Source organism: Herpailurus yagouaroundi, unplaced genomic scaffold (assembly GCF_014898765.1).
Source record: "Herpailurus yagouaroundi ecotype Mexico unplaced genomic scaffold, PumYag 28, whole genome shotgun sequence".
Lineage (NCBI taxonomy): Eukaryota > Metazoa > Chordata > Mammalia > Carnivora > Felidae > Herpailurus > Herpailurus yagouaroundi.
The window spans coordinates 67,105,955-67,130,635 of NW_024412376.1; the positions used below are offsets into that span (position 1 = coordinate 67,105,955).

Below are 24,681 nucleotides of genomic sequence, written 5' to 3' on the forward strand. Positions count from 1 at the left end.
CACTGAAAGGTGCCATGGTAGGCTCATTGAGAGTGATGGTCTAAGAGAAGGAAGCTGACATATAGATCGAGAGGCACCCAGAAGCACTCATATCCCTGATCCAGTTTTCCTTCATGACAACTGTGTTTTTAACCTGTTGCCCTTTGTGGTTTCCTGAGCCAATAAATACCTCCCTTTCCTTTGACTAAGCTAGTTCTAGTTGGATTTTTGCAACTTCCAACAAGCGCCCTGACTCATGCAACTACAAAGAGGCAGAACCAGAATTCAAATGGATTCTCTTACTCCCACCTCAATTCTATTTCCACCAAATCACAATATCCATCATGCCTCTACTCTGCTGTTCTCAGGTCCTTCTGGAATTAACGTTCATTTATACTGACAATACTAGATGAGTTGTGCCAGATGCAAGTTTCTGGCTTTCTCTCTTGACTTTTATGATTTATGCTTTCCGAACATTCCAGAGTGATATTCCTGGTAAGCAAAGCTGACCAGCTAGGTGGACTCAGGATAAGCTAAGTTTTGGGCTAAAGTAAGTTGTGCAGATCTGCACATTTAGAACTGCCTGGAACTCTCTGCTACCCATTTCCCCCCCTTCCAATAATAAAAGGCAAAGAAGTGGAAATATTAAGGATTTTTTTTTCAAATATAGATTGTGATGGTCTTCCAGAAGAACTAGTTTTAGAACTATAGGCAGAACATGTAACTATGGCTTTGCTTATTGTGTTCACTAGAATAAGATGGCCCACTCTTCCTGAATGACAGGAAGCTGTTCTTCACTCTTCTGAATTATACATATTACTATTGCATATTCCAATGTCCTTTAAAATCTTTTCTCTGATCCATTGCAATTGTTTTAAGGAAAATCTTAGTTATTTGAATGTCGTGGAGTCCTTGACCCATATTTTTATTCTCAAATAACATAAACATAGATGTACACTAAAAAAGTGTGTGCATTTACCTGTTGGTGGGAATGCAAACTGGTGCAGCTGCTCTGGAAAACAGTGTGGAGTTTCCTCAAAAAATTAAAAATAGAACTACCCTATGGCCCAGCAATAGCACTGCTAGGAATTTACCCAAGGGATACAGGAGTGCTGATGCATAGGGGCACATGTACCCCAAAGTTTGTAGCAGTGCTCTCAACAATAGCCAAATTATGGAAAGAGCCTAAATGTTCATCAACTGATGAATGGATAAAGAAGATGTGGTTTATATATACAATGGAATACTACTTGGCCATGAGAAAGAATGAAATCCTGCCATTTGCAGCAACGTGGATGGAACTGGAGGGTATTATGCTAAGTGAAATAAGTCAGTCAGAGAAAGACAGATACCATATGTTTTCACTCATGTGTGGATCTTGAGAAACTAAACAGAAGACCATGGGGGAAGGGAAGGGGGAAAAAGTTACAGAGATGGAGGGAGGCAAACCTTAAGAGACTCTTAAATACAGAGAACAAACTGAGGGTTAATGACGGTGATGTGGGTGATGGGCATTGAGGAGGGCACTTGTTGGGATGAGCACTGGGTGTTGTATGCAAGGCAATTTGACAATAAATTATATTTAAAAATAATAAAATAAAATATTTTTAAAAGAAAAAAGTATGTGCATTTATATACATATAATGCATGCATTATATATAAGTAATATAAACTATATCTTTAATAATTATAATTTGGCATAGAAATATGACACTAAATTAAATTATTTTTTCAAGACTCATTATTCTTCATAATAACTCCTCTTGACTGGTAAGTTTTTTAACTCATTTCAACAAAGAGGTGAAGAAATTCATTTAAAAGGGCCATATAATGCTCTCTGCAGTCACAAATTAATATATTCATTGGATATACCTTTATGACAAGAAAGTATCTCTGCTTAGTTGTTCTTAGCCATTTAGATACGGCCATTTTAATTGAACTGAATGGCACAACAGCAATGACAATGACAGCAAATACTGATTCAGTATAAATATTCAATAAAGAACATTAAAGACAGAACCAACCTGAGATCCATAATTTAATTAAGAGAGTGACCAAGATTACAGTGAAGATTTTCAAAAGGTCAAGTCAAATTCTGCTTGTGTTCTCACTGACCTGCAATGCTGTGTGACAGGATTCACTGCCAAGTCAGTTTTAGCTCTCTCTTTTTTCCTTACCACACTCACAGCTTCTATTGCCATCAATAGAGGCAATAAAAGGCAATAGAAACAAGAGACAAAAACAATAAAAGGGAAGTAGACCTTTGCTTGGGTTTCCAAGTTACTCATCACCCTGGTTTATGGACTTTCTATGAATATGTATGTGATTTATTTTTCATTGCCAAATCACCTGATTTCTCAAGTCCTGGCTTAGGAAATGTGATGAGCAGGGAGGCATGCCATTGGCTCCCAGAAAACTGTGTTTGTTACAAGTGCCGTTTGTTGTATTTTTACTGTACAAAGCATAATGTGCCATGTAAGTATAAGGCTTGATTATTTATATCTGAGGTTAAAGAAGGAAAGAATTAGTCCCTCTATTTTTTTAATTCCCATTTTTCCCATAGCAGTTCTGCTTTGCTAAACTCTTACATTCCAAGATATGATTTGCCAGAACAGTGATTGACATTTTGATGTCTGATGTACAAATAATCTCTCCAGAATAAAGGAAATGTTAATATTTGGGAGATCTGAAATAATGCATAGAGGTAAGCTTATAGAATTTGGTGTAGAATTTATGTTTTTTCCCCAAAGACAGACAAAACACTGTGTGTGATACCTACTCTAAACTTGGTGGATGATTTTGAAGAATTTAAGAAATCACTTCTTTCTAAAGAATTTGTTAAAGATTCTGAGTAGTTGGAAAGTCAACAATAGAATTATTACTCTCAACTACTACGTTACATGGGTCCACGTTTTTCTCACTTATAAAAACCAGGTTTGAGGCACCTGGGTGGCTCAGTCATTTAAGCATCCACCTTCAGCTCAGGTCATAATCTCATGGTCAGTGGGTTTGAGCCCTGTGTCGGGCTCTGTGCTAACAGCTTGGAACCTGGAGCCTACTTAGGATTCTGTGTCTCCCTCTTTCTCTGCCCATCCCGTGTTCCTGCTCTGTCTCTGTCTCTCAAAAATAAATAAACATTAAAAAATACTTTAAAAAACAAGTTTAATTATGCATCAGATGCTGCATTAATTGCATGTATATATTTATATTATATATATGTAATTTTTATGCATGTATTTTCCTTGTTTAACCTTCACAGCAATATGCACAGATTAGGCACAGCTGCCCCCATTTTGCAAAGGAGAAGTCTGGGACTGTACAATTAAGTAGCTTTCCCTCACCTATAGCTAGTCAACAACCAGAACTGGAATCCAGGTCTGTTGGAGTCTAAAATTTACATACTAAACCCCTATGTTATGCTCTTTCCTTTTTGAGGAGCTTATAAAAAATAATAAAACAAAATTAAAAATTTACATTCTACCTTTTGGAAAGGAGACCTGCCTGCAGCCCTAATTCTTCCTCATCATTAGTCTTCATCCTCGTGAGGGCATTCTTCCTGAACTAAAGCTACAAACTTGTTATATTTGGTGAGAGTTCTTTAATTAAACTAGCAGATTAGGACATAAATTCATAAGCATAACTGTTGAAAAAAAAGACACTGGCAGTTATTCCCACCCAAAGTGTCACAATTTGAAAACCTGTTTGTGTGGACAAAACTGAACCCTAACTCTGGAATTAACTATTGCAGTGCCTGTGTTGAAATAGCTCAAAAAGAACATTTCTAGAGCACATATTTGTAACTTAGTGGTAGAGATACTCTGATAAAGAGTGAATTACTTTTGCTTTATGGATCTTTCCTCTTTTTTTTTTGAATTAGTAACCTATTTATGTTTACTCCTGGTAATCATAAATAAGAAATTGTCCTTGTCTCATATTTTTAGGACTTCTTAGTATTAGACCATTGTTTCTAGCTAAAAAGAAGTTGAGTGTTTGAAACTTAAGTAACTTACTCAAGATTCCAACAGAGTTCTCCAAAAGAGAACAAGGAACTTCCTGGTTGTAAGTATTATACACTGTCAACTCAATCTGCCTTTTTGCCATTGTTCCTTCTTCAAACCCATGGGTTTTTCATGAAGGACAAGGAGGCTTGTCCTTGAGTATGATTGCCATTGCTGCTCTCTGAGATGACATCAACTCAAATTAGGGTTTATTTCTTATGGTTGCCATATAAACTTCATGGTTGTATTATGAGATGTCAGATCTACAAGTGAAGATTCCTTGTCACTTGCTAATTTCTTTGTACAAACTTTACCTTAAGAGTTGATTGCTCATGGAGAACAAAGGTTTTGAACTTCAGGCAGTCTTGAGTCAAGCTGTAAGTAGGCATTAAAGAATGAGATAGTATGACCCATTGCCCTTTTATTTTGAAACATAGTTTGCACTCACTAGGTATCTACCTGGTATGATGTAATATTTCAGGAAAGGCACTGTTAGCTCTGACTCACACAGGTATCACTGTTGTCTGGGCATGAGTGATTTCTATAATTCATTTCCCATGAAATAAGATTTTATTCATAGTGCTTTAAAGCTTAGAAATTAATTCTACATATGTATTGATCATCCTTAATTATCCAGTTTATTTTTCTCTATGTCTGATCCCAATCTTATACTATCATTTTGTGAATAGCAGTCCTCTTTATCACAATTTTCGTCATGAGCTTTGATTACATAAAATTTGCCTTGTCGACTTCTACTTTGATGTCTTTCATGAGGCAAGCCAGAGATGACCCCAATTGGACTGGAACAGCAGGCGTGTCTGTTGGTGTCTCTTAGTACAGGAGACATTGTTAGACAGTTTCACTTTCCTTAAGTATCAACCTTTTGCTTCCTCTTTCACAGAACTACGCAGGCTCCCCATGGAACGACAAAATTCCTGGTTAAAAAAATTAACAATTTTAATAGTGTTTCTAAGATTCTTCTGATTGCTTCCTACCTTCTTTATGTAGTAACACTCACTGCACACCAGGATACATGTACCCTTTGATTCCTGTGTCCAGGTCCTATAGTATTTCTCAAAGCTGTTGCACCATCCACGAGTCATTCTTGGAATGTACTTCCGCCTCCTCCCCAACTTCTGCTCCTTTAAAAATGCTATAAAATGTCCTTCTGTAGATTTCTTATTTGACCATAACACTTATTGAACTTACTGTCTTCAGCAAGTAGAGAATAGAAATAAGAGAAGGGCCATGTGGCTGGTGTCAATGTGGTTAGTGTGGCCCTACTCACCACTTTCCATCAGTGATCAGAAAAAACACCCACATTCCCCCAACCACAAAGGCCAACTTACGGCTTCTGCAGCGTTATATTTTTGCCTCCTTTCCTATTACAAGAAATTGTCCACACTCTAATTATTTAGAGTCAAGCCCTCCACTTGTGCACTGGATCCCATCCTGGCTGACAGCATGACTTCGTTCAGGTTGTCTGCTTTTTGTCATTAGAAAGACTTTCTGTAACAGTCTAAAACAGCAGCTCCTCCACATCATTACCTTCTGTCCCCTCACCCTGCTTTACTTTTCTTCAAGGCATTTATAATGACCTGAAATGATATTATATATTTATTTGTCTCCTTCCACTTAGAACAGAGACTGGCAAACTATGGTTTGAGGGCCAAATCAGCCTGCCATCTGTTTTAACAAATAAAATTTTAGTGGAACGCAGCCATGGCCTCTTGTTTGTCTTTCTATGACAGCTTTCCTACATACGATGGCAGAGTTAAGTGGTCATGACAGAGACTGTAAGACCTGCAAGGCCTAAAATATTTATTATCTGGACCTTTATAGAAAATGTTGATCAACCTCTGTGGTAGAATATAAAACCCAAAAGGAAACTATTTTGTTTCATACCCTGCCTTAATCCTGGTGCCTAGAAAAATACCTGGCACTTAACAGAGGCTCGATAAATATTTGTTGAAGATGGAATGAATGGACGGATCCTCTATGGTACCATCTTATCCTTCACACTCTCTGATTCAATCTTCTGTTTTTATTATCCTTCTCCATTTTCCATAAACTCTGTCTTCTGATTTGTTTCTTCATATTCATCAAATTTCCATTTGGAATAAAAATCCTAAAACTAAATCAACAAATTTTAGAAATAAAGGTTTGCTTAGGGGGACTTTTTTTTTTTTTGACAATAGTATTAAAAATGTGTCCATTGTTTCTTTGCTAGCATCCATATCATTGTGTCCATTTGGGAGCAGAAACTCTGTCATTAAGAAATAATATTTCTTTTTTAACAGCTATTCTTCACAAATAGTTACCTAGCATACTGCCGGATACTCTTGGTAATGTTTGCTTATAATGTTGACATTTTTTTGCTAAAAATGTTGGCATTATTTACCACTATTTTACTCCATATTTTATGGAGTTTAATTTCTTTTTTTTTTTTTTTAATTTATTTTTCGAGAGACAGAGAGCAAGCTGGGGAGGGGCAGAGAGACAGGGAGACACAGAATCTGAAGCAGGCTCCAGGCTCTAAGTTGTTATCACAGAGCCTAATGCGGGGATCAAACTCATGAACTGTGAGATCATGACCTGAGCTGAAGTCGGACGCTTAACTGACTGAGCCACCCAGGTGCCCCTATGGAGTTTAATTTCTGTAGAGTAATCCTTGTTTTATTTTGTTGACTAAGCACTTTCCTTGTTATTAATGTGCATTATGTGTACTCTATCTTCAGTTTTTGCTCATGAGACTTTATCCAAAAAGTAAACACTCCTGACACATGCAGTTCTTTTGATTTCACAACTTATCCATGCCGGAGATACTTTCCATACTAACTTTGATTTCTTGCAGATGTGGAGGAAAACCAGTACTAAGCAAGTGAACTTGCTATGTCTATTCTTAAAACAAAACAAAACAAAACAAAAAAAAAAAAAAACAAACAAAAGTCTTTGCTGGATCTGATTACTCCTAGGTGACTAAAAATTCTGTGAACCTGTGGAGACTGGAATGTCCTGGCAGCAAAGAGGCTAGGTTATCTATTGGAATCTTGGGTTGTGTTTTTGAAACAGGAAGTTAAAATGCTAATGTGCCCAAAAATAATCCCAAGTGTAAGTTATTTCTCCCTTAGAGAGAAATTCATAATTGCATAACATCTGATAAAGGTAAAAATATGACTGTCAATATACAATTATTCATGTGTTATGAATGGATGCATCAAATCTAATCTATCAGAACTGTCCTGACATGATCACTCTTATGATTTGGTTTTAATACCCAAAAGACTTTCATGGTGCATCAGTCAAGGTGATTTGCTGCTGTCTTGTCATGAGTAGTGATGAGAATACTGATCCTTCTCTCTGTGTCAACCTCTGACCTCATTTATTTGAGTTCTGAGGTTTACTCCTGGCAGATTGTCAGTTCACATTCAACCTCACCTATAGCTCTAGCTTCTTAGTTATACTTTAATATATGTCTTATAAATTGTGATAATGACAGGGATGCCTGATGAAAGATATTTATTTCCAAATATCTAAATAAATTTCTGTTTATTTCAAAATGTAACATATGTAAATAAAATAATAAAAGTTTTATATTTAATGAGAATGGCATTGCTAAGTAACTTTGATGTATCCTAGCTTTCTAATTACCAAGCTGGTAAGGACAACTAAGATACTGGAAAATAAAAAGATTAGCCTATACCAATGCAATGGAAAGGTTTTTTTAAACTGTTGTTTTTCATTTTGTTTTTGAGTTCCAATAGATTGTTTTTCTTCTTTTTCATAAATTTGTTATTGGGTACTCAAATTAACTGAACCTATAAAATCTACCAAGTTTATTAAGCATGCTCATCATTTTCTGATGAAAAGGAAGCTACATAGTATATGACAGTGTGATCAGGTTAAATCAGTTCCTAGGAATCAGGAGACCCAGTCCTGGAATAGTTTCTATTGTGTGATGTTAAACAGGTCACATAACTTCACTGGGATTTGGTTTCCTCATCAGGAATGGGAGAGGGTTGAATTAGGTGATCCTGTCTTCCCTTCCAGATTAGTAGTCTCACATTCTATTTTAGGGCCTCTGGGAAGGGCTTTGTGTTGTGGCAAAAAAATTCACAAGCTGGAATCTAGGGACATATTCCTTCTTCCATTTTTTATTTTTTATTTTCAATATTTCCTTCAAAATGAGGATAAAATTTAACTTATTTAACTTATTCATCTTTTGTTATTCCAAGGCACACCCAACCATGGGGTCAATGAGAAAATGTTCAAACATTTGTAAACAATCAACTTTCCTAATGCGAAGGCCAACTCAGCAGAATGTTAAACAGGGCAAGGCAATGAAAACAGTGTTAACCCTGGCTTGAACTCCTTTAAGAGGTCCAAAATTCAGTTTCTTTGTTAACTGTATCTTCTTTATCTCTGTTTCTTCCACAACCATCTTTTATTGCTTAAGGCAAAAAGAGTGGAGAAAGACAATGCAACTGATTCATTGAAATATAAACCTCAGCATAATGATTTAAACACTGTGACTCTATTAGGCTGATCACCAAGCAGGACAATCAGGCAACTTGACTCAATATCAAGTTGACTGCACAAACTGTGAGAGGCAACCTGATGTTTTGGGTGCCCAGGCTGAGCCTGTTGCTAAAAACAACTTACAATGTTGGTTGAAAAAGAATTTTGATTGTATTCACAAGCTGGGATAATCAGGCTGTGAATTAAATGAAGGTGGGAATGAATCCAGAGAGGTAAGCAAAGTACATCTTTTGAGTGTTTTTCCTGCCCTGGATGAACTTGAGGGTTAATTTTTGTATCTCTGAAGTTTTATGGGGATGGGAAAGGAAGCCCAGGGCTTGCCTAACATGGGAAGCTTAGTAAGAGACACACCCCTTCCATAAAACTGGGACAGCAAAGGACTATACTCTAATTAGAAGGGTGAATCAGAATAAACCTGCGTGTACCATGCACACTGCCCCTCCCTAGGTATTTCAGGAAAAACTATCTGTATTAAACCTTGATGATAAGCAGAATTTTAAAAAATCTGAGAATTTCTAACCATAAACTAACCCTCATATGTGTGTGAAGACAGAACTCCTACTACCAGTAGTGGACCTGAAAAATCTTTTTTTTTTTTTTTCAGTTTATTTATTTTGAGAGAGAGAGAGAGCACATATGAGCACACATGCGTGCATATGAGCAGAGGAGTGGCAGAGAGAGAGGGAGAGGAACAATACCAAGCAGTCTCTGCGCTGGGGCTCGAACTCACGAACTGTGAGATCATGACCTGAGCTGAAATCAAGAGTTGGACGCTTAATTGACGGAGCCACCCAGGTGCCCTGGGCCTGAAACCAAGTCCAGTGATCTTAGACTGGTGGTGCTAAGGCACTTGACAGAAACAAGTAGGAATCTCTTTCACACCTTAGAGTCCCCATTGATAAAGGCCCAAGGGACAGGAGCATCTCATTCAGAAAAGCAAAGCAAAACATGTAGATAGATGGATAGATAATTACATGTAAAGAAGCAAGATACCAAGAGTGAGAGCCAACAGACAAGAGACAGAGAAGTCTGAAAATATTTTGGAATTAATAGACACATATGTTAAAAGAAGTATGAACTATAGATTTTAAGAAATAAAGAAGAAGAGTTTTTAAATTATAAGTAAGAAGCAAGCACAATTAAAACAGAATCAAATCAACCAGAGCATACAGAAATAAGACATAATAGTGAAATGAAGAATTAAATGTATGAATTCAATTATGGGTTAGGCACAGTTCACAAGAGAATTAATACTCTAGAACTGAAGATATTATCAGTTCAATGAGGAAACAAGAAGGAAAGTAAAAAGGAGAGGATAAGAGAAGCTTAATGAGGATAAGAGAGGATAATGGAGGCTTAATCCAAAACAAATCTCATCAGCATCCCAGAAGGAGAAGACAGAATGGGGCAGCAGCAGTTTCCAAAAAGGTAATGGTTGAGAACTGATAACAGATACCAGGAAAATTAAAGAAGCCCAAACAGGATATATAAAATGATATCTATACCTAAATGTATCATAATGAAATGGTAAGATTTTTTTAAAAGTCTTAAAAGCAGCTCTGGGGATGGGGGATATTCGGATGGGGGATGAGGCAGCAGAGAATCATAAATGGCAAATTGCAAATTGCAAAAAGTACAGAAACATCAAATGATGAGCATTTTGAGGCTTTTGAACATCCAGGGTAGAGTAATAATGTGAGTTATGGGAAAGGGGTGCGTAGGGAGGTTTAATAGGCTTCATACTTACCAAAGCTCTGCTGTGAACCATGAGGCCTTAGTTGTGCCACTTAATTCTCTGATGGTCCTATAATGTTGGTACAGGTATCCTCCTCTTACAGTAAGAAAAATGAAACTGAAAGACGTTAATTTTTCAAGATCATATAGCTAGTAAGTGGTGAAAGTGAGTTTCACACCCATGTCCACTGGCCTCCAGAGCTTGTGTGTAGGGGGTTTTGATTTTTGCTTTATGGTTAGAAGGGACAAGAGAAAGAAGAGAGCAAGTGAAAAATGAAATAAAGCCACAGTGCCATCTCATAGGGGTCCATGGCAGAGTTACTGGGAAGAAGACAATTCTGAAGTTACCGTGACCTAAATGAACTTTATTGATTGATTGATTGATTGATTGAGGGTGCACATAGGCAGGGGAGGGGCAGAGGGAGAGAGAGAATCTTAAGCAGGCTCCTTGGCCAGCATGGAGCCTAACTTGGGACTCGATCTAACCACCATGAGATCATGACCTGAGCTGAAATCAAGAGGTGGACGCCTAACTGACTGAGTCACCCACCTAACTGACTTTTATAAAGCACAGTGGATCCTTAGCACTGACAGATTTGGCATTCCAATTTTCTGACATTTGAAATTGGTTACAATGTCCATGACCTGTATTACTTTCTTTTTTTTTTTTTTGCCTGTTTTCATCACATTATTCTTTTTTTTTTTTATTTATATATGAAATTTATTGTCAAATTGGTTTCCATACAACACCCAGTGCTCATCCCAAAAGGTGCCCTTCTCAATACCCATCACCCACCCTCTCCTCCCTCCCACCCCCCATCAACCCTCAGTTTGCTCTCAGTTCTCAACAGTCTCTTATGCTTTGGCTCTCTCCCACTCTAACCTCTTTTTTTTTTTTTTTTTCCTTCCCCTCCCCCATGGGTTCCTGTTCAGTTTCTCAGGATCCACATAAGAGTGAAACCATATGGTATCTGTCTTTTTCTGTATGGCTTATTTCACTTAGCATCACACTCTCCAGTTCCATCCACGTTGCTACAAAAGGCCATATTTCTTTTTTTCTCATTGCCACGTAGTATTCCATAGTGTATATAAACCACAATTTCTTTATCCATTCATCAGTTGATGGACATTTAGGCTCTTTCCATAATTTGGCTATTGTTGAGAGTGCTGCTATGAACATTGGGGTACAAGTGCCCCTATGCATCAGTACTCCTGTGTCCCTTGGATAAATTCCTAGCAGTGCTATTGCTGGGTCATAGGGTAGGTCTATTTTTAATTTTCTGAGGAACCTCCACACTGCTTTCCAGAGCGGCTGCACCAATTTGCATTCCCACCAACAGTGCAAGAGGGTTCCCGTTTCTCCACATCCTCTCCAGCATCTAGAGTCTCCTGATTTGTTCATTTTGGCCACTCTGACTGGCGTGAGGTGATATCTGAGTGTGGTTTTGATTTGTATTTCCCTGATAAGGAGCGACGCTGAACATCTTTTCATGTGCCTGTTGGCCATCCGGATGTCTTCTTTAGAGAAGTGTCTATTCATGTTTTCTGCCCATTTCTTCACTGGGTTATTTGCTTTTCGGGTGTGGAGTTTGGTGAGCTCTTTATAGATTTTGGATACTAGCCCTTTGTCCGATATGTCACTTGCAAATATCTTTTCCCATTCCGTTGGTTGCCTTTTAGTTTTGTTGGTGGTTTCCTTTGCTGTGCAGAAGCTTTTTATCTTCATAAGGTCCCAGTAATTCACTTTTGCTTTTAATTCCCTTGCCTTTGGGGATGTATCGAGTAAGAGATTGCTACGGCTGAGGTCAGAGAGGTCTTTTCCTGCTTTCTCCTCTAGGGTTTTGATGGTTTCCTGTCTCACATTCAGGTCCTTGATCCATTTTGAGTTGATTTTTGTGAATGGTGTGAGAAAGTGGTCTAGTTTCAACCTTCTGCATGTTGCTGTCCAGTTCTCCCAGCACCATTTGTTAAAGAGACTGTCTTTTTTCCATTGGATGTTCTTTCCTGCTTTGTCAAAGATGAGTTGGCCATACGTTTGTGGGTCTAGTTCTGGGGTTTCTATTCTATTCCATTGGCATGACCTGTATTACTTTCTAAAAAGGACAGCCAATAAAGTCTATGTTGCTCATTCATTTCTTAATTCAACAAATACACATTGAGCTCCTAATTGGGTCAAGGACTGTATGGGGTGCTGGGGATGCAACAGCCCCAACCCCTGTTTTCACAGAACTTATATTCTACTACAGGCCATGCAAAATAGGAAATTGTAATGAAATACATTGAGTGATAGGTAAAGTCAAGTTGAGATGTCAAAGAAAACATGTAGGTAGCAGACAGTTTTGTTGGGGGTGGGATGTGGGAAAGAATGATCACAAAAGTTTGAACTCTGAAGGACAATGGTGAAAATTAAATGCACTTGGCACAACTTTGAGTTGTAAACTGTAAGGTTGCTTTGAAGGGATAAGATGGGAAGAAAATGTAACCTATTACCCAGCATCTTTGTCTCAACATGGGTTACAGCTTGGTCCCCACTAGTGTTCAGGTCACATCTTGTGGAAGGAAAGCTGTCCTGTCTGGGGGCTATTTCTTGAGAGGGAGAGGTGCTCTTTAGTGCAGGGTTGATTCTAAAGGACTGGACCTTCCTCCCTTTTGCCACATGGAAACAAGTAGTAGACGAATTTCACCCAATGACAAAGCTTTGGTAGTAATGGGCTAGTGGGTGCTTTGAATGTGAGGTGGCATTGGTTAATGTTGGTGTTTATAACTTCCACCATCTTCTAAGGAGGGTGGGTACTGGTAATGGAAGACAAACACAATGAAGCTGGGCCCTGCTGGAAGGGGCACCACTGCTGGTAACCTAGAAGGAAAGGGGATTCTGGAGACAAGAAATGGAAAAATGTCTATGAGGAATTTTCAAGTGGTCAGCTGTAGAATATGTGCAGTTAACTCCCTCTCCCTTTTCTTCCCCTGAAATCTTGTTTAAGGTCCACAGTTTTCAGCAATACTTTTTGTGAAGTGGATTTATTGATTTTTTTTTTTTTTTTTTTTTTGATGGAGAAGGATGTTGGGGAACTCAAAGAGAAGGACAAGGAAACAGATGAAATCTGGGTTACATTTACACATGTTCTCCTATTTTAAGCCCCCAGGGATACTTTTTCAACCCTAGAGGAGAGGGTGGGAAGATTGAATGCGCCTTGCGTAAAAACTAAAGAGGCTGTTTTCTCTAAAAACTCAGGATGACATTAGGATAGTACGGCTTGGGGCGCCTGGGTGGCGCAGTCGGTTAAGCGTCCGACTTCAGCCAGGTCACGGTCTCGCAGTCCGTGAGTTCGAGCCCCGCATCGGGCTCTGGGCTGATGGCTCGGAGCCTGGAGCCTGTTTCCGATTCTGTGTCTCCCTCTCTCTCTGCCCCTCCCCCGTTCATGCTCTGTCTCTCTGTGTCCCAAAAATAAATAAACGTTGAAAAAAAAAATTAAAAAAATAAATAAATAAAAAAAAATAAAGGATAGTACGGCTTAACCCAGATGCCAGTGTAAGACACAAACAGGGGAGAGAATCTTCCTTCCCTCTTTGGCCAAAATCAAGGCATGAGCTGTGGAGCAAGCTTGCAGCAGTCTCTCTGAGCCCACAGTCTCTGCTCCTGACCAGCTGCACAAGCTCTGTCATAATAGTTATGCCAATAACTCGGGTATGTCAGGAGATACATCTTGGGCACGTAGACTTGCTATTGTGAACCTGGTTTTAAAGATAAGGAAACAGCTGGGGTGCCTGGGTGGCTCGGACGGTTAAGTGTCTCACTCTTGATTTTGGCCCAGATCATGATCTCACAGTTTGTGGGTTCTAGCCCCACCTCACACTGAGGAGCCTGCTTGAGACTGTCTCTCTGCCCCTCCCCTGCTTGTGCTCGTGTGTTCTCTCTCTCTCTCTCAAAAGAAATAACCTTAAAAAAATAAATAAATGAAAAAGACAAGGAAATGGCAGGACAGAGACGTTAAGAAACTTGCTCAAGGTTACCAAGCAAGGAAGTGACAGAACTGGGATTTGAACCCAGGTCATATGACTACAGAGTCATGTTCCTCACCACCATACTAGATTGTGATTAAGAGGCGGCTTCTGGAAACCAGGCACCTGGGCTGATCCCAGCCTCCACGACTGTATTCAATAGGCTGGAAATAAACTGGACAAAACAAGGCCTATATCTGCTTTGCTCATCACTGTACACTCAGCAGCTGTTAAATGGTAAGTATTCAGTAAATATTTGTAGAATGAGTAAAATCAGATCTATCATTGCATACACAGGATGTCCTCTCTGATCCATGCTAAAATTCTGTACTCTGTAGAAGTCATTAGGACACACAAGCCAGAGCAGAAGTATTTTAAATTGTTTTGTTTTGAAAGATTAAAGAGAACTCTAATAGACTCAGGAATTAAAGGAACATGACATACCAACTTTACAGATGAGTAACCAGACCCAGAGTGTAAGGGACTCTCCCAAGTTCACACCATCAGTAGGGGCCAGGGTGGTGTTAGAATTGGCCAAACAAACACATTATCAGGGAGGGAGGGAGAGAGGGAGGGGAGAAAGTCAGGCTGTATTCAGCATGTCCAAAATGTAAAAACCACGAAATCTAAAAAAAAAAAAATAAGTGTAATTTCAGCATACCAGTAAGTTATGTGTCATTTAAAAACATTAAAGTGTTTTATGAATTACAGAATGAAAGCAGTGGTGGCCTGATGGTTTGTCTGTGCTTCTCTGTGCTTGGGCCTGGAAATCTGAATCCTGCTCAAGCCAGACCAGGAATTGCACTCAGATCCGTCACACCCAACTACCAGTCTGTATATTCCTCTTTCCCCCTATTGCCACATGGAGCTGTTGTGCCAGGGCCTGACTTGCTTCTGAAGGAAATGCTCAAGGAGGGGTGGGGTACAGAGAAGGAATGTGTGTGACAGATCCGGCCCATTATTCCTTTCTCCATGCTCAGGGAAGCCACAAGTGACACAAGCAAGAATGGAGCTCGTTAGTCCTGTTCCTTGCCTTTGTCACATGTCCTTCCTCTCTTTTTCTCTTGCCTCTAACTTCCCTCTTCCCCTCACTTCCCAACCACAACAAACATACTTTACTCTGAAACTGTAGTCACGTCACAGGATCCCTATAAACCTGATAACGTGGAGTAAACCTGAGTGATACATTTTCTGTTAGGAGCTCAGAACCATGGTATTCTGCTGTTCTTGAAGTGTGTGTTATCTTTCTTTTCTTTCCTTGTTTTCTAATTCAATCCTCTCTTAGGGGTTGTGGGTGGTAGGAGAGGAGGGCAACTGTAGGAGACTCTGTCAGAGGCCGGCCACCCTCTTGCTTTACTCCAGGGGACTCTGAGGGGGAGGCATTGAGTCACTCCCACTCAACACTGGGTCAGGGCCAGCCCAGGAGGAAGCCTGTGGCACCTCCCACCAACCCTCTCCAAATCACTATTGACTTTAAGCTTTGTTTACAAAAATTCCTGACTACAGATAATGGTCCAAGTCCTGGAACGAGGGATGGCTGCAGATTGGGTGGAGACTCAAATACATGCAACTTTAGGACCTCCTTTAAGAAAAAAAATGACCTGAAATTAAAAAAAAAAAAAAAAAATTAGCATAGGACTTTAAAAGAAGGCTTTATAAATCAGGTCCCTTAAACTACATTAAACTAGCTACAACTGTATTAGCTTCAGTGTAAATCCTGGGAGAGCTTTGGGACTGGAAGATTTTTATTTTATGACCATAAGTAAGTTATGAGGGCAAAGATTGTTTTATTTGACTTTTCCATGTCTCCAACATTTGGCCACAGCACTGCTCATGGTGGGTAACAGGTACTGGTCCATGAATTGTGTTTGTGTTCAAGAAACAATCAGATAGGCAGGTATTGTGCCAGAGTGATGGGATTACCCTAACAAAAGTGCTGTGGAAATGGTCTGCTCTGAAAGCAGTGGGAACAGAAAGAAGGAAAAGGTCAGTTCTATTTGAGGCAGAGCCATAGTGATCACAAAAAGCTTCAGAGACAGGTCGATCTGTGAATTGAGACTAGAAAGATGAGGAAAGGTGTGGGGATGGTGTTGAAAGGCATTTCAAGGGGAGAGCAGTGTGATTCCAAGCGTGGAGGTTTGAAACCACATAAGGAGTTGAAGGAATTGTAAGTAGTTTGCTATGGATGGAGTATGAAGTGCAAGAAGAGGGACTGTTAGCAAGAGGTAAGGCTGAAAGGCAGGGAAATAGGAAATACTAGAGGGGGTTCACAGGCACCTGGACTTGAGCCTGTGAACCAGAGGAGCCACAGATGGCTTCAAAGGCAAGACGACAATGTGCATTTTTGTACTATTATTCCGTCACTTGTATGAAGAACCGATTGAGGCTGCAGGCAGCAAGACCTTAGGACCCTACCGCAATCATCTAAGTAAAAGGTCATGAGGGCCTGATCAGATGCTGTGGCGATGCCACAGGATCAGGCAGGTAACAAGAGAGGCTATGAAGAGGAAATTCATAGAATTTGATGATAGATGTGTTGAATGAGGATTAGGGTGAGGAAGAAAACTAGGGCAATGCTTTCAGTCCTGCTTTAAGCAGTTGGATGGGTGGGAGGGTGGTGGCAACAGGGAGTGAGGAGAGGGAGCAGACTCTGAGAAGGGAGGGAGTGAAGTCTCTTCTGCAAGTGTTAAATCACCGTGTTCTGGAATCACTCAAGTGGTGAAATCCAATGAGTAAATAGACTCAGGGATGGGGCCAAAGAGATCATTAAAGTCAGGTTTGGATATGGATTAGCTGTCACCACCGTATAAGTGGTAATGATTTAGGTGGTTGTCAATTGGATTACTGGGAGAGAACCTTCAGAGAGACAAAAGCAGGCAGCCCAGGGTTGGAGCACTGACATTCACAACAGGCAAAGGCCATTTCTGTATTTGCCCCCTTGGAAGTTTTGGAAAACTGCTACCTGTGTCAAATGGCACAAATGCTCCTGTGCCTTTTCCAAAGTATTCTACCAGCTTCTTCTCTTCTCTGGCTAAGAAATATTGAGCTGCTTCCTGGTTAAAAGCTTCCCTTTTCAAGTCTATACTCATATAATGGGTGCTCCAGCCCATATCGTAGTTTATTTTAATTGGTGCATTAACTGATCGGTTGATTTTTGTCTCCCTCTCTAGTCGGAGAGAGGTAGTCCCAAGCTAACTCCAGTGTCTGACTCACTACAGATGGCCAGTAAATAGTTTCTGAAGTGATAACTGTGGATGGAAGTGGGTGCTGCAGGTGATTGCCTCCAGGCAAGAGAGCTAGATGGAGAGCCACTTAATTCCCCTGGGAGAAGTCAGTGCTATTCGCTACTTAGACCTACTACATAATGTGATAGCAATAATGCCATCCATGATAAGAAAAGTTATTTGTGCTTCAGCAACAGAACCGGCATTTCTTAAAATCAGGGTTTAATAAATCCTGTCATGTACCAACAATTGCACTACTAGGTATATATCCAAGGGAGAAAAGTGAGAGGCACATGCACCCCAATGTATACAGCAATATTATTGACAATAGCCAAAGTAAAGAAAGAGCCCAAATGTCCATCAGTGGATGAATGGATAAAGAAAATGTGGTATATATATATATATATATATATATATATATATATACAATGGAGTATTACTCGGCAATCAAAAAGAATGAAGTCTTGTCATTTGCCACTATGTGGATGGAACTGGAGGGTATTATACTAAGTGAAATTAGTCAGAGAAAGACAAATATCATACGACTTCACTCAAATGAGGAATTTAAGATACAAAATAGATGAACATAAGGGAAGGGAAGCAAAAAGAATATAAAAACAGGGAGGGGGACGAAACATAAGAGACTTAAATACAGAGAACAAACTGAGGGTTGCTGGAGTGGCTGTGGTGGGGAGATGGGATAAATGGGTAAGGAGCATTAAGGAGGACACTTGTTGGGATGAACACTGAGTGTTATACATAGGGGATGAATCACTGGAATCTACTCCTGAAAACATTATTGCACTATGTGCTAACTAACTTGGATGTAAATGAAAAGTAAATAAATTTTAAAAAATGCTACAAAATACCAAAATACCAAAATGTATAAATAAATAAATAAATAAATAAATAAACCAATCCTGTCAATCAATCCTGTCAATCAATCCTGTCATGTAATGTGTGGAGAGCTGTGTTTGCTTCCTGTTGGTTTTATTGAGAAATAAGTAGGATTTCCTGGCACTGGGTCATTAGGGCTTTTTTGATGCAGAGAATAAAAGGCCAGACTCTGGAGTCAGACTGCCTGGATTTGAATCCTAATCTGCCACTTACAAATGCGAGATCTTGGGGAGGTAACTTGACCATTCTGTACCTTACTTTCCTTATCTATAAAACGGCAGTCACAGCAGTAACTTCCTTATAGAGTGATTGTGGAGATTATATAACTTAACATGTAAACAAAGTCTGGCACATGTTAAGCAATCCCAATCACTCTTGGCTATTATTATTGTCATCTGGTGGTTCTTTTACTTTAAGAACAGTTTTCCACAGTAAAGCTTCGAATGTCCATACTTACTATCCATTCAATATGTCTAAATATGGAACTTTTCATTTTCCCTCCTAAAATCTTCACTTTAGTTTTCTTCATCTCAGTAAAACATAATGCTATCATGCAATGGTTCAAACCATAAAATTTAAAACATAAACTGTAATGCCTCCCTTTCTTTTACTGTCCACATTCGAGATATTTCCACCTGGTAAGCCTATCTCCCAAATAGAATTAAAATCTGTGTTTCTTCCATCTCTAGTGACTCCACTTTAACCGCTGTTTACCTGGACTTCTGTGAGAGCTTGCTAGTTGGTCTTCCTGCTTTTATCCTTGCCTTTCCTCAGTCAATGTCCCTCATTTTTAAATGTACTAGGTGTTAGACTAAAAGGTGAGCAAGTCATTGTCTCTAACATTGACTGTAAGTGAAGTATTAAGGAAAGGCAGAGGAGGGAGTGACTGGTAATTTGGAGAATGAAATGCTTATTTGAGTGATATCTGAGCTGCTTCTTGAGGGATGAACAGGTTTATAGGATAGGAAAGAAGGGTATTTAGACAAAGGTAAGGGTATGCTCGAACAAATAAGGAAAGGAACAAGAACGGCAGGATTGTGGAAATGGATCGTTGAGCAACTGGAATAGTGGTGGGAGGTGGAGCTGGGAGGGTAGACTGAGGCCTGATAAGGCAAAGCTGGGACGTCAAGAAGAAGGAAGAGAATAGCACTTTGAAGACTTTATTTCAACATTAGAGATATGAGTTTTAGGAATATAATCAGGATAGTAGAAAGATGGAACTGGAGGCAGAGAGAGACATGACTGATGCTATTTTAATCATTCAGGTGACAGGTGATGAGGACCTAGACTTGGGGAGTAACACAAGAAGTAAAGTACTTCCACACTCCATTGGGTGACATTGACCATTTTGTCCTAGCTAGGACAAAAGTTCCTTTCTATAAAATGAGCGTTTGGACTAGATAATCTCTATGGTCCCTTTCAGCATGATGATCCCTTATATGCCTTAGAATGTTTCTTTTGTTATAAATTTATCTATCCAGTTGCCCAAACATGGAGACACCATGTCGTCTACATCTTTTTTATCATGTGCATATAGATGAGTATATATAGAATGGACTGTAGAACAATTCAATTCAAATTCCAGATCCACCAATTTCTAGTGGTGGGACTCTGACAGTTATTGATGTGTCTATGTCTCAGTTTCTTCATCTGTAAAATAGGTAATGTAAAATAGATAATAACAGCACCAACTGCAAAAAGTTAGGAAGATTAAGTGAAACAATAGAGTTGAAGTATTTAGTATAGGGTTTGGTACATTGCTAGTGCCTATAAAGAGTGGCCATCACCACTGTCATTACCATCACCCTTGTCATCATCATCATCATCATCATCATTCTTACTACTATAGAATGCTTAACACCTAAGAAGTACATAGTACATTCTTGATGAGTGATTGGATAAATGCAGTAAATGAGAATAACAGTTCAGGTAAATTATATGAAATAAATCTCTACTTAAGTTTTTCCTTAATTATTTAACTAAGATTTGTAATAATTTCTATAAAGTGGATTAGCAAAACTAAGTCTCCCATGCAAATCTCCACCTTGCTATATTCAGGAAGTTTCATTTGGAGTGACATATATGATGAAGTCAGAATAGATGAGATTATGTGGCAGAATGGTCTGGTTTTTATGATACTCTTTCTGATATTTTTTCTGTTTTTGAAAATCAACAATAATTAAATTCTTACAAATTTCTGTTTGTCGTAATTTTTCACATATCATCCTGTTGGAAGGTTTTACATCATTCTTGCGCTTGAACTATTTGTGTGGATACAATAGGCTGGCAATTTCCAGATTACATAGCTGCTTTAGTTAGAATGAGTTGCTATTGTAGTCAACTCTGGCCTTTTCTGCTTAGCTCTTTTAGAAGTACATGTTATTATACATCTTCCATTACTATGTTCTTCTTTGCTTTATGTTTCTTCCTTTTGGAAGGATTTCAGAATGGAGATAATGATATAGTGCCACATAAAACTATCCCGTCAATTGCCAATGACATCACCTCTGTCTGTAAGACAGGAAGGAAAAGGGGATGTTGACATGGGCCTTGTCTGGAACAACATAACATTGGTCCATAAACATCAAGTGTCTTCAGATCTTAAAGTGAAATTGATAATACAGCAACATTAATGTTTGGAAATGGCATTGTACCAATGGTAGGATAATACTGCCATCATAAATCTAGTTTAAAAAGCTCTGTAATCTGTTCTTTGAAGAAAGAACACATCTTTGAAGGAAAAAAAAAAACTGACACTATTTTGGCTTTTTAAATACTTCCTGTATTTCATTACACAGTCACTAGGTCCCCTTCCAATTTTAATAATCTGTGAGTGTGTGAACCAGACTGATGCCATATTGGACAAATCTGCCATGATGAGTACTTGATGACATGAAGCCTTCCTGAACACAGTCCTCTCCTCCCCCCCCACCCAACACACACATATTCTTTTTGTTTAATCATACCCTTAAGTACATCCTTGGAGCATAATGTCCTTGGTGTGCTCTGGAGATGTGACCATGACAAGCAACTATTCTCGAACATCTTCTTCCAGGGGGTCTACCAGCACATACTCCCCAGCCTTTGGGGGTATAAAAGCAGGTCCTATGGGAGGTGAGGTTGTTGAGATCTACTGGGATTAAAGACATCTACTAGTCTTGCAGCCACATAAGACAGACCTCTGTCCATAAGTCTCCTTCCTAAACCATTTCTTGTCAAGCTGGATTTGTTGGCCTTTTTCTTCAGTCCTATGGCTCTTTCAGCTTTGGAGGTTGTTTTGGAGGTCCTTTTCACTGAACAGTGAATTTTGAAAACCTCCCTAAGATATTCCGATTTTAGTTCTTAATCTCTTGAAAAGAATTTTTCGTTCCAAAACATTTTTGTCACATGTTTAATTTTAAATACTTTGAAATATAGATTATTTAGCAAAGCACAAAGTTTTCAATTATGCTACAGGAAAAGAAGCTAATCATTTCAGTTTTCTGAGATGGCATCACTTCATCTGTCAAATGCAAATTAAATAAAAAAGACTATTATTCCTGTCAACAAGAAAATAACTGTTGGCAAAGATTGCGACTGCATCTGTGGCACATATTGATTGCTTGCAGGAAGGTTGGGTCTTCCTAGCACTCACTCAGCCATCACCACCTTCCCAGAAATTAGGGAAGTGGGCTTCTGGGAGTCACTCTTTTGACAAAGTTCCCCATTCTCTGCTCTGTTGGCAGAATTTGAAGGAGGCCAGCTGGTAGCCACGGTGTGTGCTTGGGATGGGGGTGGGAGGAGGAGGCATGGTGACAGAGAGAGGGGCAGGTGGTAATGGGGGAGGGAAGGGACACTTTGGGGTAAACTAGGGTTAACGATTTATTATACAGTGTTCTAGCAGGCGGACCGTGCCTGCCTTTTCACATGGGAAGACCAGACAGCTCTGTGTCCTACTTTCCTCTTGTCCTGCCCTCTCAAATCTATCTTCCTTAGTGCTGCCAGAATAAACTTCCTACCAAGAAGGCTAGGTCATGCCAACTCCTTGTTTAAAGTCCTTTAGTAGTGCCCCATTGTTGCCCTAGAGCAGGAATCAGCAAACTGCGGTCAAAGGGCTAAATTTGGCCTAACACCTATTTTTGTACAGACAGTGAATTACAAATAGTTTTCCCATTTTTAACTACTTGAAAAAATTTTTAAGAATATTTCATGACGTGTGAAAATTATATGAAATTCCAATTCCAATGTGCATAATTAACATTTTATTAAGGTATGCTCACTTATTTCATATTGGCCAGGCTGCTTTTGCAGAGTTGAGTTGAAAACATATGGTTCTCTAACCTAAAGTAGCTACTAACTGGCCTTTAAAAAAAAAAAAAAAATTTGAACCTTCCCTGTAGGATAAAACCCACTGCTTTCTGATTCTCACCTTAGCATCTGGGGATAACACAGAACTGCCTGGAGTATACCCCCTCTGTCTGGAGTACAATCTTGCTCTTGGCTGTACTCACCTCTAGCAGTTACTTCTACTCAGCCTTAAGATATAACTGTGCCATAAATTCTTCCAGAAAGCTTTCTGTGAGGATCCTCCCACACGTAAGGTTGGATTATTTTTGCTATTCTCATGATACTCTGTATAATCCTATCAGTGTTCTGATCTCCTTACACTGGACCCTCCTTTAGAACTATCAGTTCCCTGGAAACATTTTATTCACTAATATCTCCCACATCAAACATTGGGTAGGGAAGGGAACAATGATAAAAAATAAAGATAAATAATAAAGGATTGCGATTGATTGATGAATGAATCCATGTCCCCTTGACAGCAGTTTCTGGAGCTGCCAATAGAAGGGCTTTATGTGCCTCTGTCAAAAGTAGTACTTTCTCAAAAAATTACTAAGTGTCCACCGATTGGGATATACCAGTCTCCTTTCTAGGCCTTTATTCTTAAACTGCAAAGAGTCTAAAAGCCTTAGATTGCGGTGAGCCTATTTATATTAGCTTTCCACTTGGGGAGGGGTTTTGAGATTGCTATCACTTTAAATCCAATTCTAGGTATATTCATTGTGCCAAGACAGGAACACAAATGCCATTCAATGTTATTAAACTTACTGGCTGCTCACACTGATAAAATTTAATGTTTCCCTTTGTCAGAGAAATTAAAAATCAGAACAAGCATTGCCTGTTGATTTTAATTCTGATGTCTTCATGAAAGCTCCAATTTTATCACTGATTACTTCAAATAACAATAACTGAGGGAAAAGGGGAATTTAATGCCTAAAGGGAGATTTCTGAAGGTGGATGCAATGCACATGTTTTATGGAAATATTTGTGCCATAAATATCAATGTCTTCATGGTAGTAAAAATATTTGTTTCATACTTAGGGCTAAAATTCCCACCCCACATATATATCCCTTCTTTTTTTTTTTTCTTTAAATCTTGGAATGGACCAATTTTAATGTGCTTTGTTTTAAGAATACTTTTATAGCAGGGTAACAGTGAAATAAAAACGTTACAAATTATTTTGAAACTTCCTCAGGCAAAATATATATAGAATTTGTTCATACCTCTGGACATTTTTTACATGATAACATTTTAGACCTTAGACAGTACATTTTTGTTTCTTTCTTAATGTCTTCTTTTTTATGCAAGATGAGAAACCCAGATACTTTGCTTATGCAAACATATTGTGGAAGAACCAGTTGAGTCTCCATTAAAAATGATTTTCAGACACCACCACTGGAGAACAGTACAGGACATGAAATCTCTGCCGTCTTATTTGGTTATTTTCAAGTTCATGCTGGACATGGGGCTTGGCTTAGCTGAGCATTGAAGTTTGGCTGTTCTATCACAAAACCAGGGTTCTTTTTCCTCTTATCAGCCCTCTAGTAGTTATCAACTTCAAGAAATTACAGGCATTTTGTATTGTTAATAACAGAGCTGTAGTCACTGTAGATGGAAATCGGAGAGAGATCATCCGAAATCAAGGACAAAGAGACATTTAAGTGGCATAAAGGCCCAAATAATACCAAGTTATAGGAGAATATGCAATCCTCTCCCCTCTATTTATTTTAAAAATATTATTCTTCTCCGTGTTATGTACTAGTCTGACAGAAATCTGGGATATGAATAACTTGTTCCTAGATCAACAGGAACAACTACCACGTCAATCTCTTGAAATGAAGTTAGTCCTGATAGTCAAAGATTAGCCTCAGGTGCTGCAAAGCTTCTGCTAACTTCCGTTTTGGTTTTCTATACTGCTTTGAAAACGGTTGCTCCATGGAAGAGGGAGTAGGGGCACTGCAGTGTACCTTCCCTAGTTTAGGAT

The 24,681-nt window shown here is 39.0% G+C and overlaps 1 protein-coding gene across 1 annotated transcript in view; it reads right to left on the reverse strand.

Moving 5' to 3' along the window:
- Window positions 1-770: 770 nt before the first annotated feature.
- SYNPO2 (synaptopodin 2) overlaps window positions 771-24,681 on the reverse strand; it is a 204,536-nt gene continuing 180,625 nt past the window's right edge. The window contains exons 6-7 of the mRNA XM_040474990.1: window positions 13,198-13,202; window positions 771-781 (exon numbers count right to left, since the gene is read on the reverse strand). The gene's annotated coding sequence lies outside the window, so the exon portion shown is untranslated. The remainder of the gene's footprint in view (window positions 782-13,197; window positions 13,203-24,681) is intronic.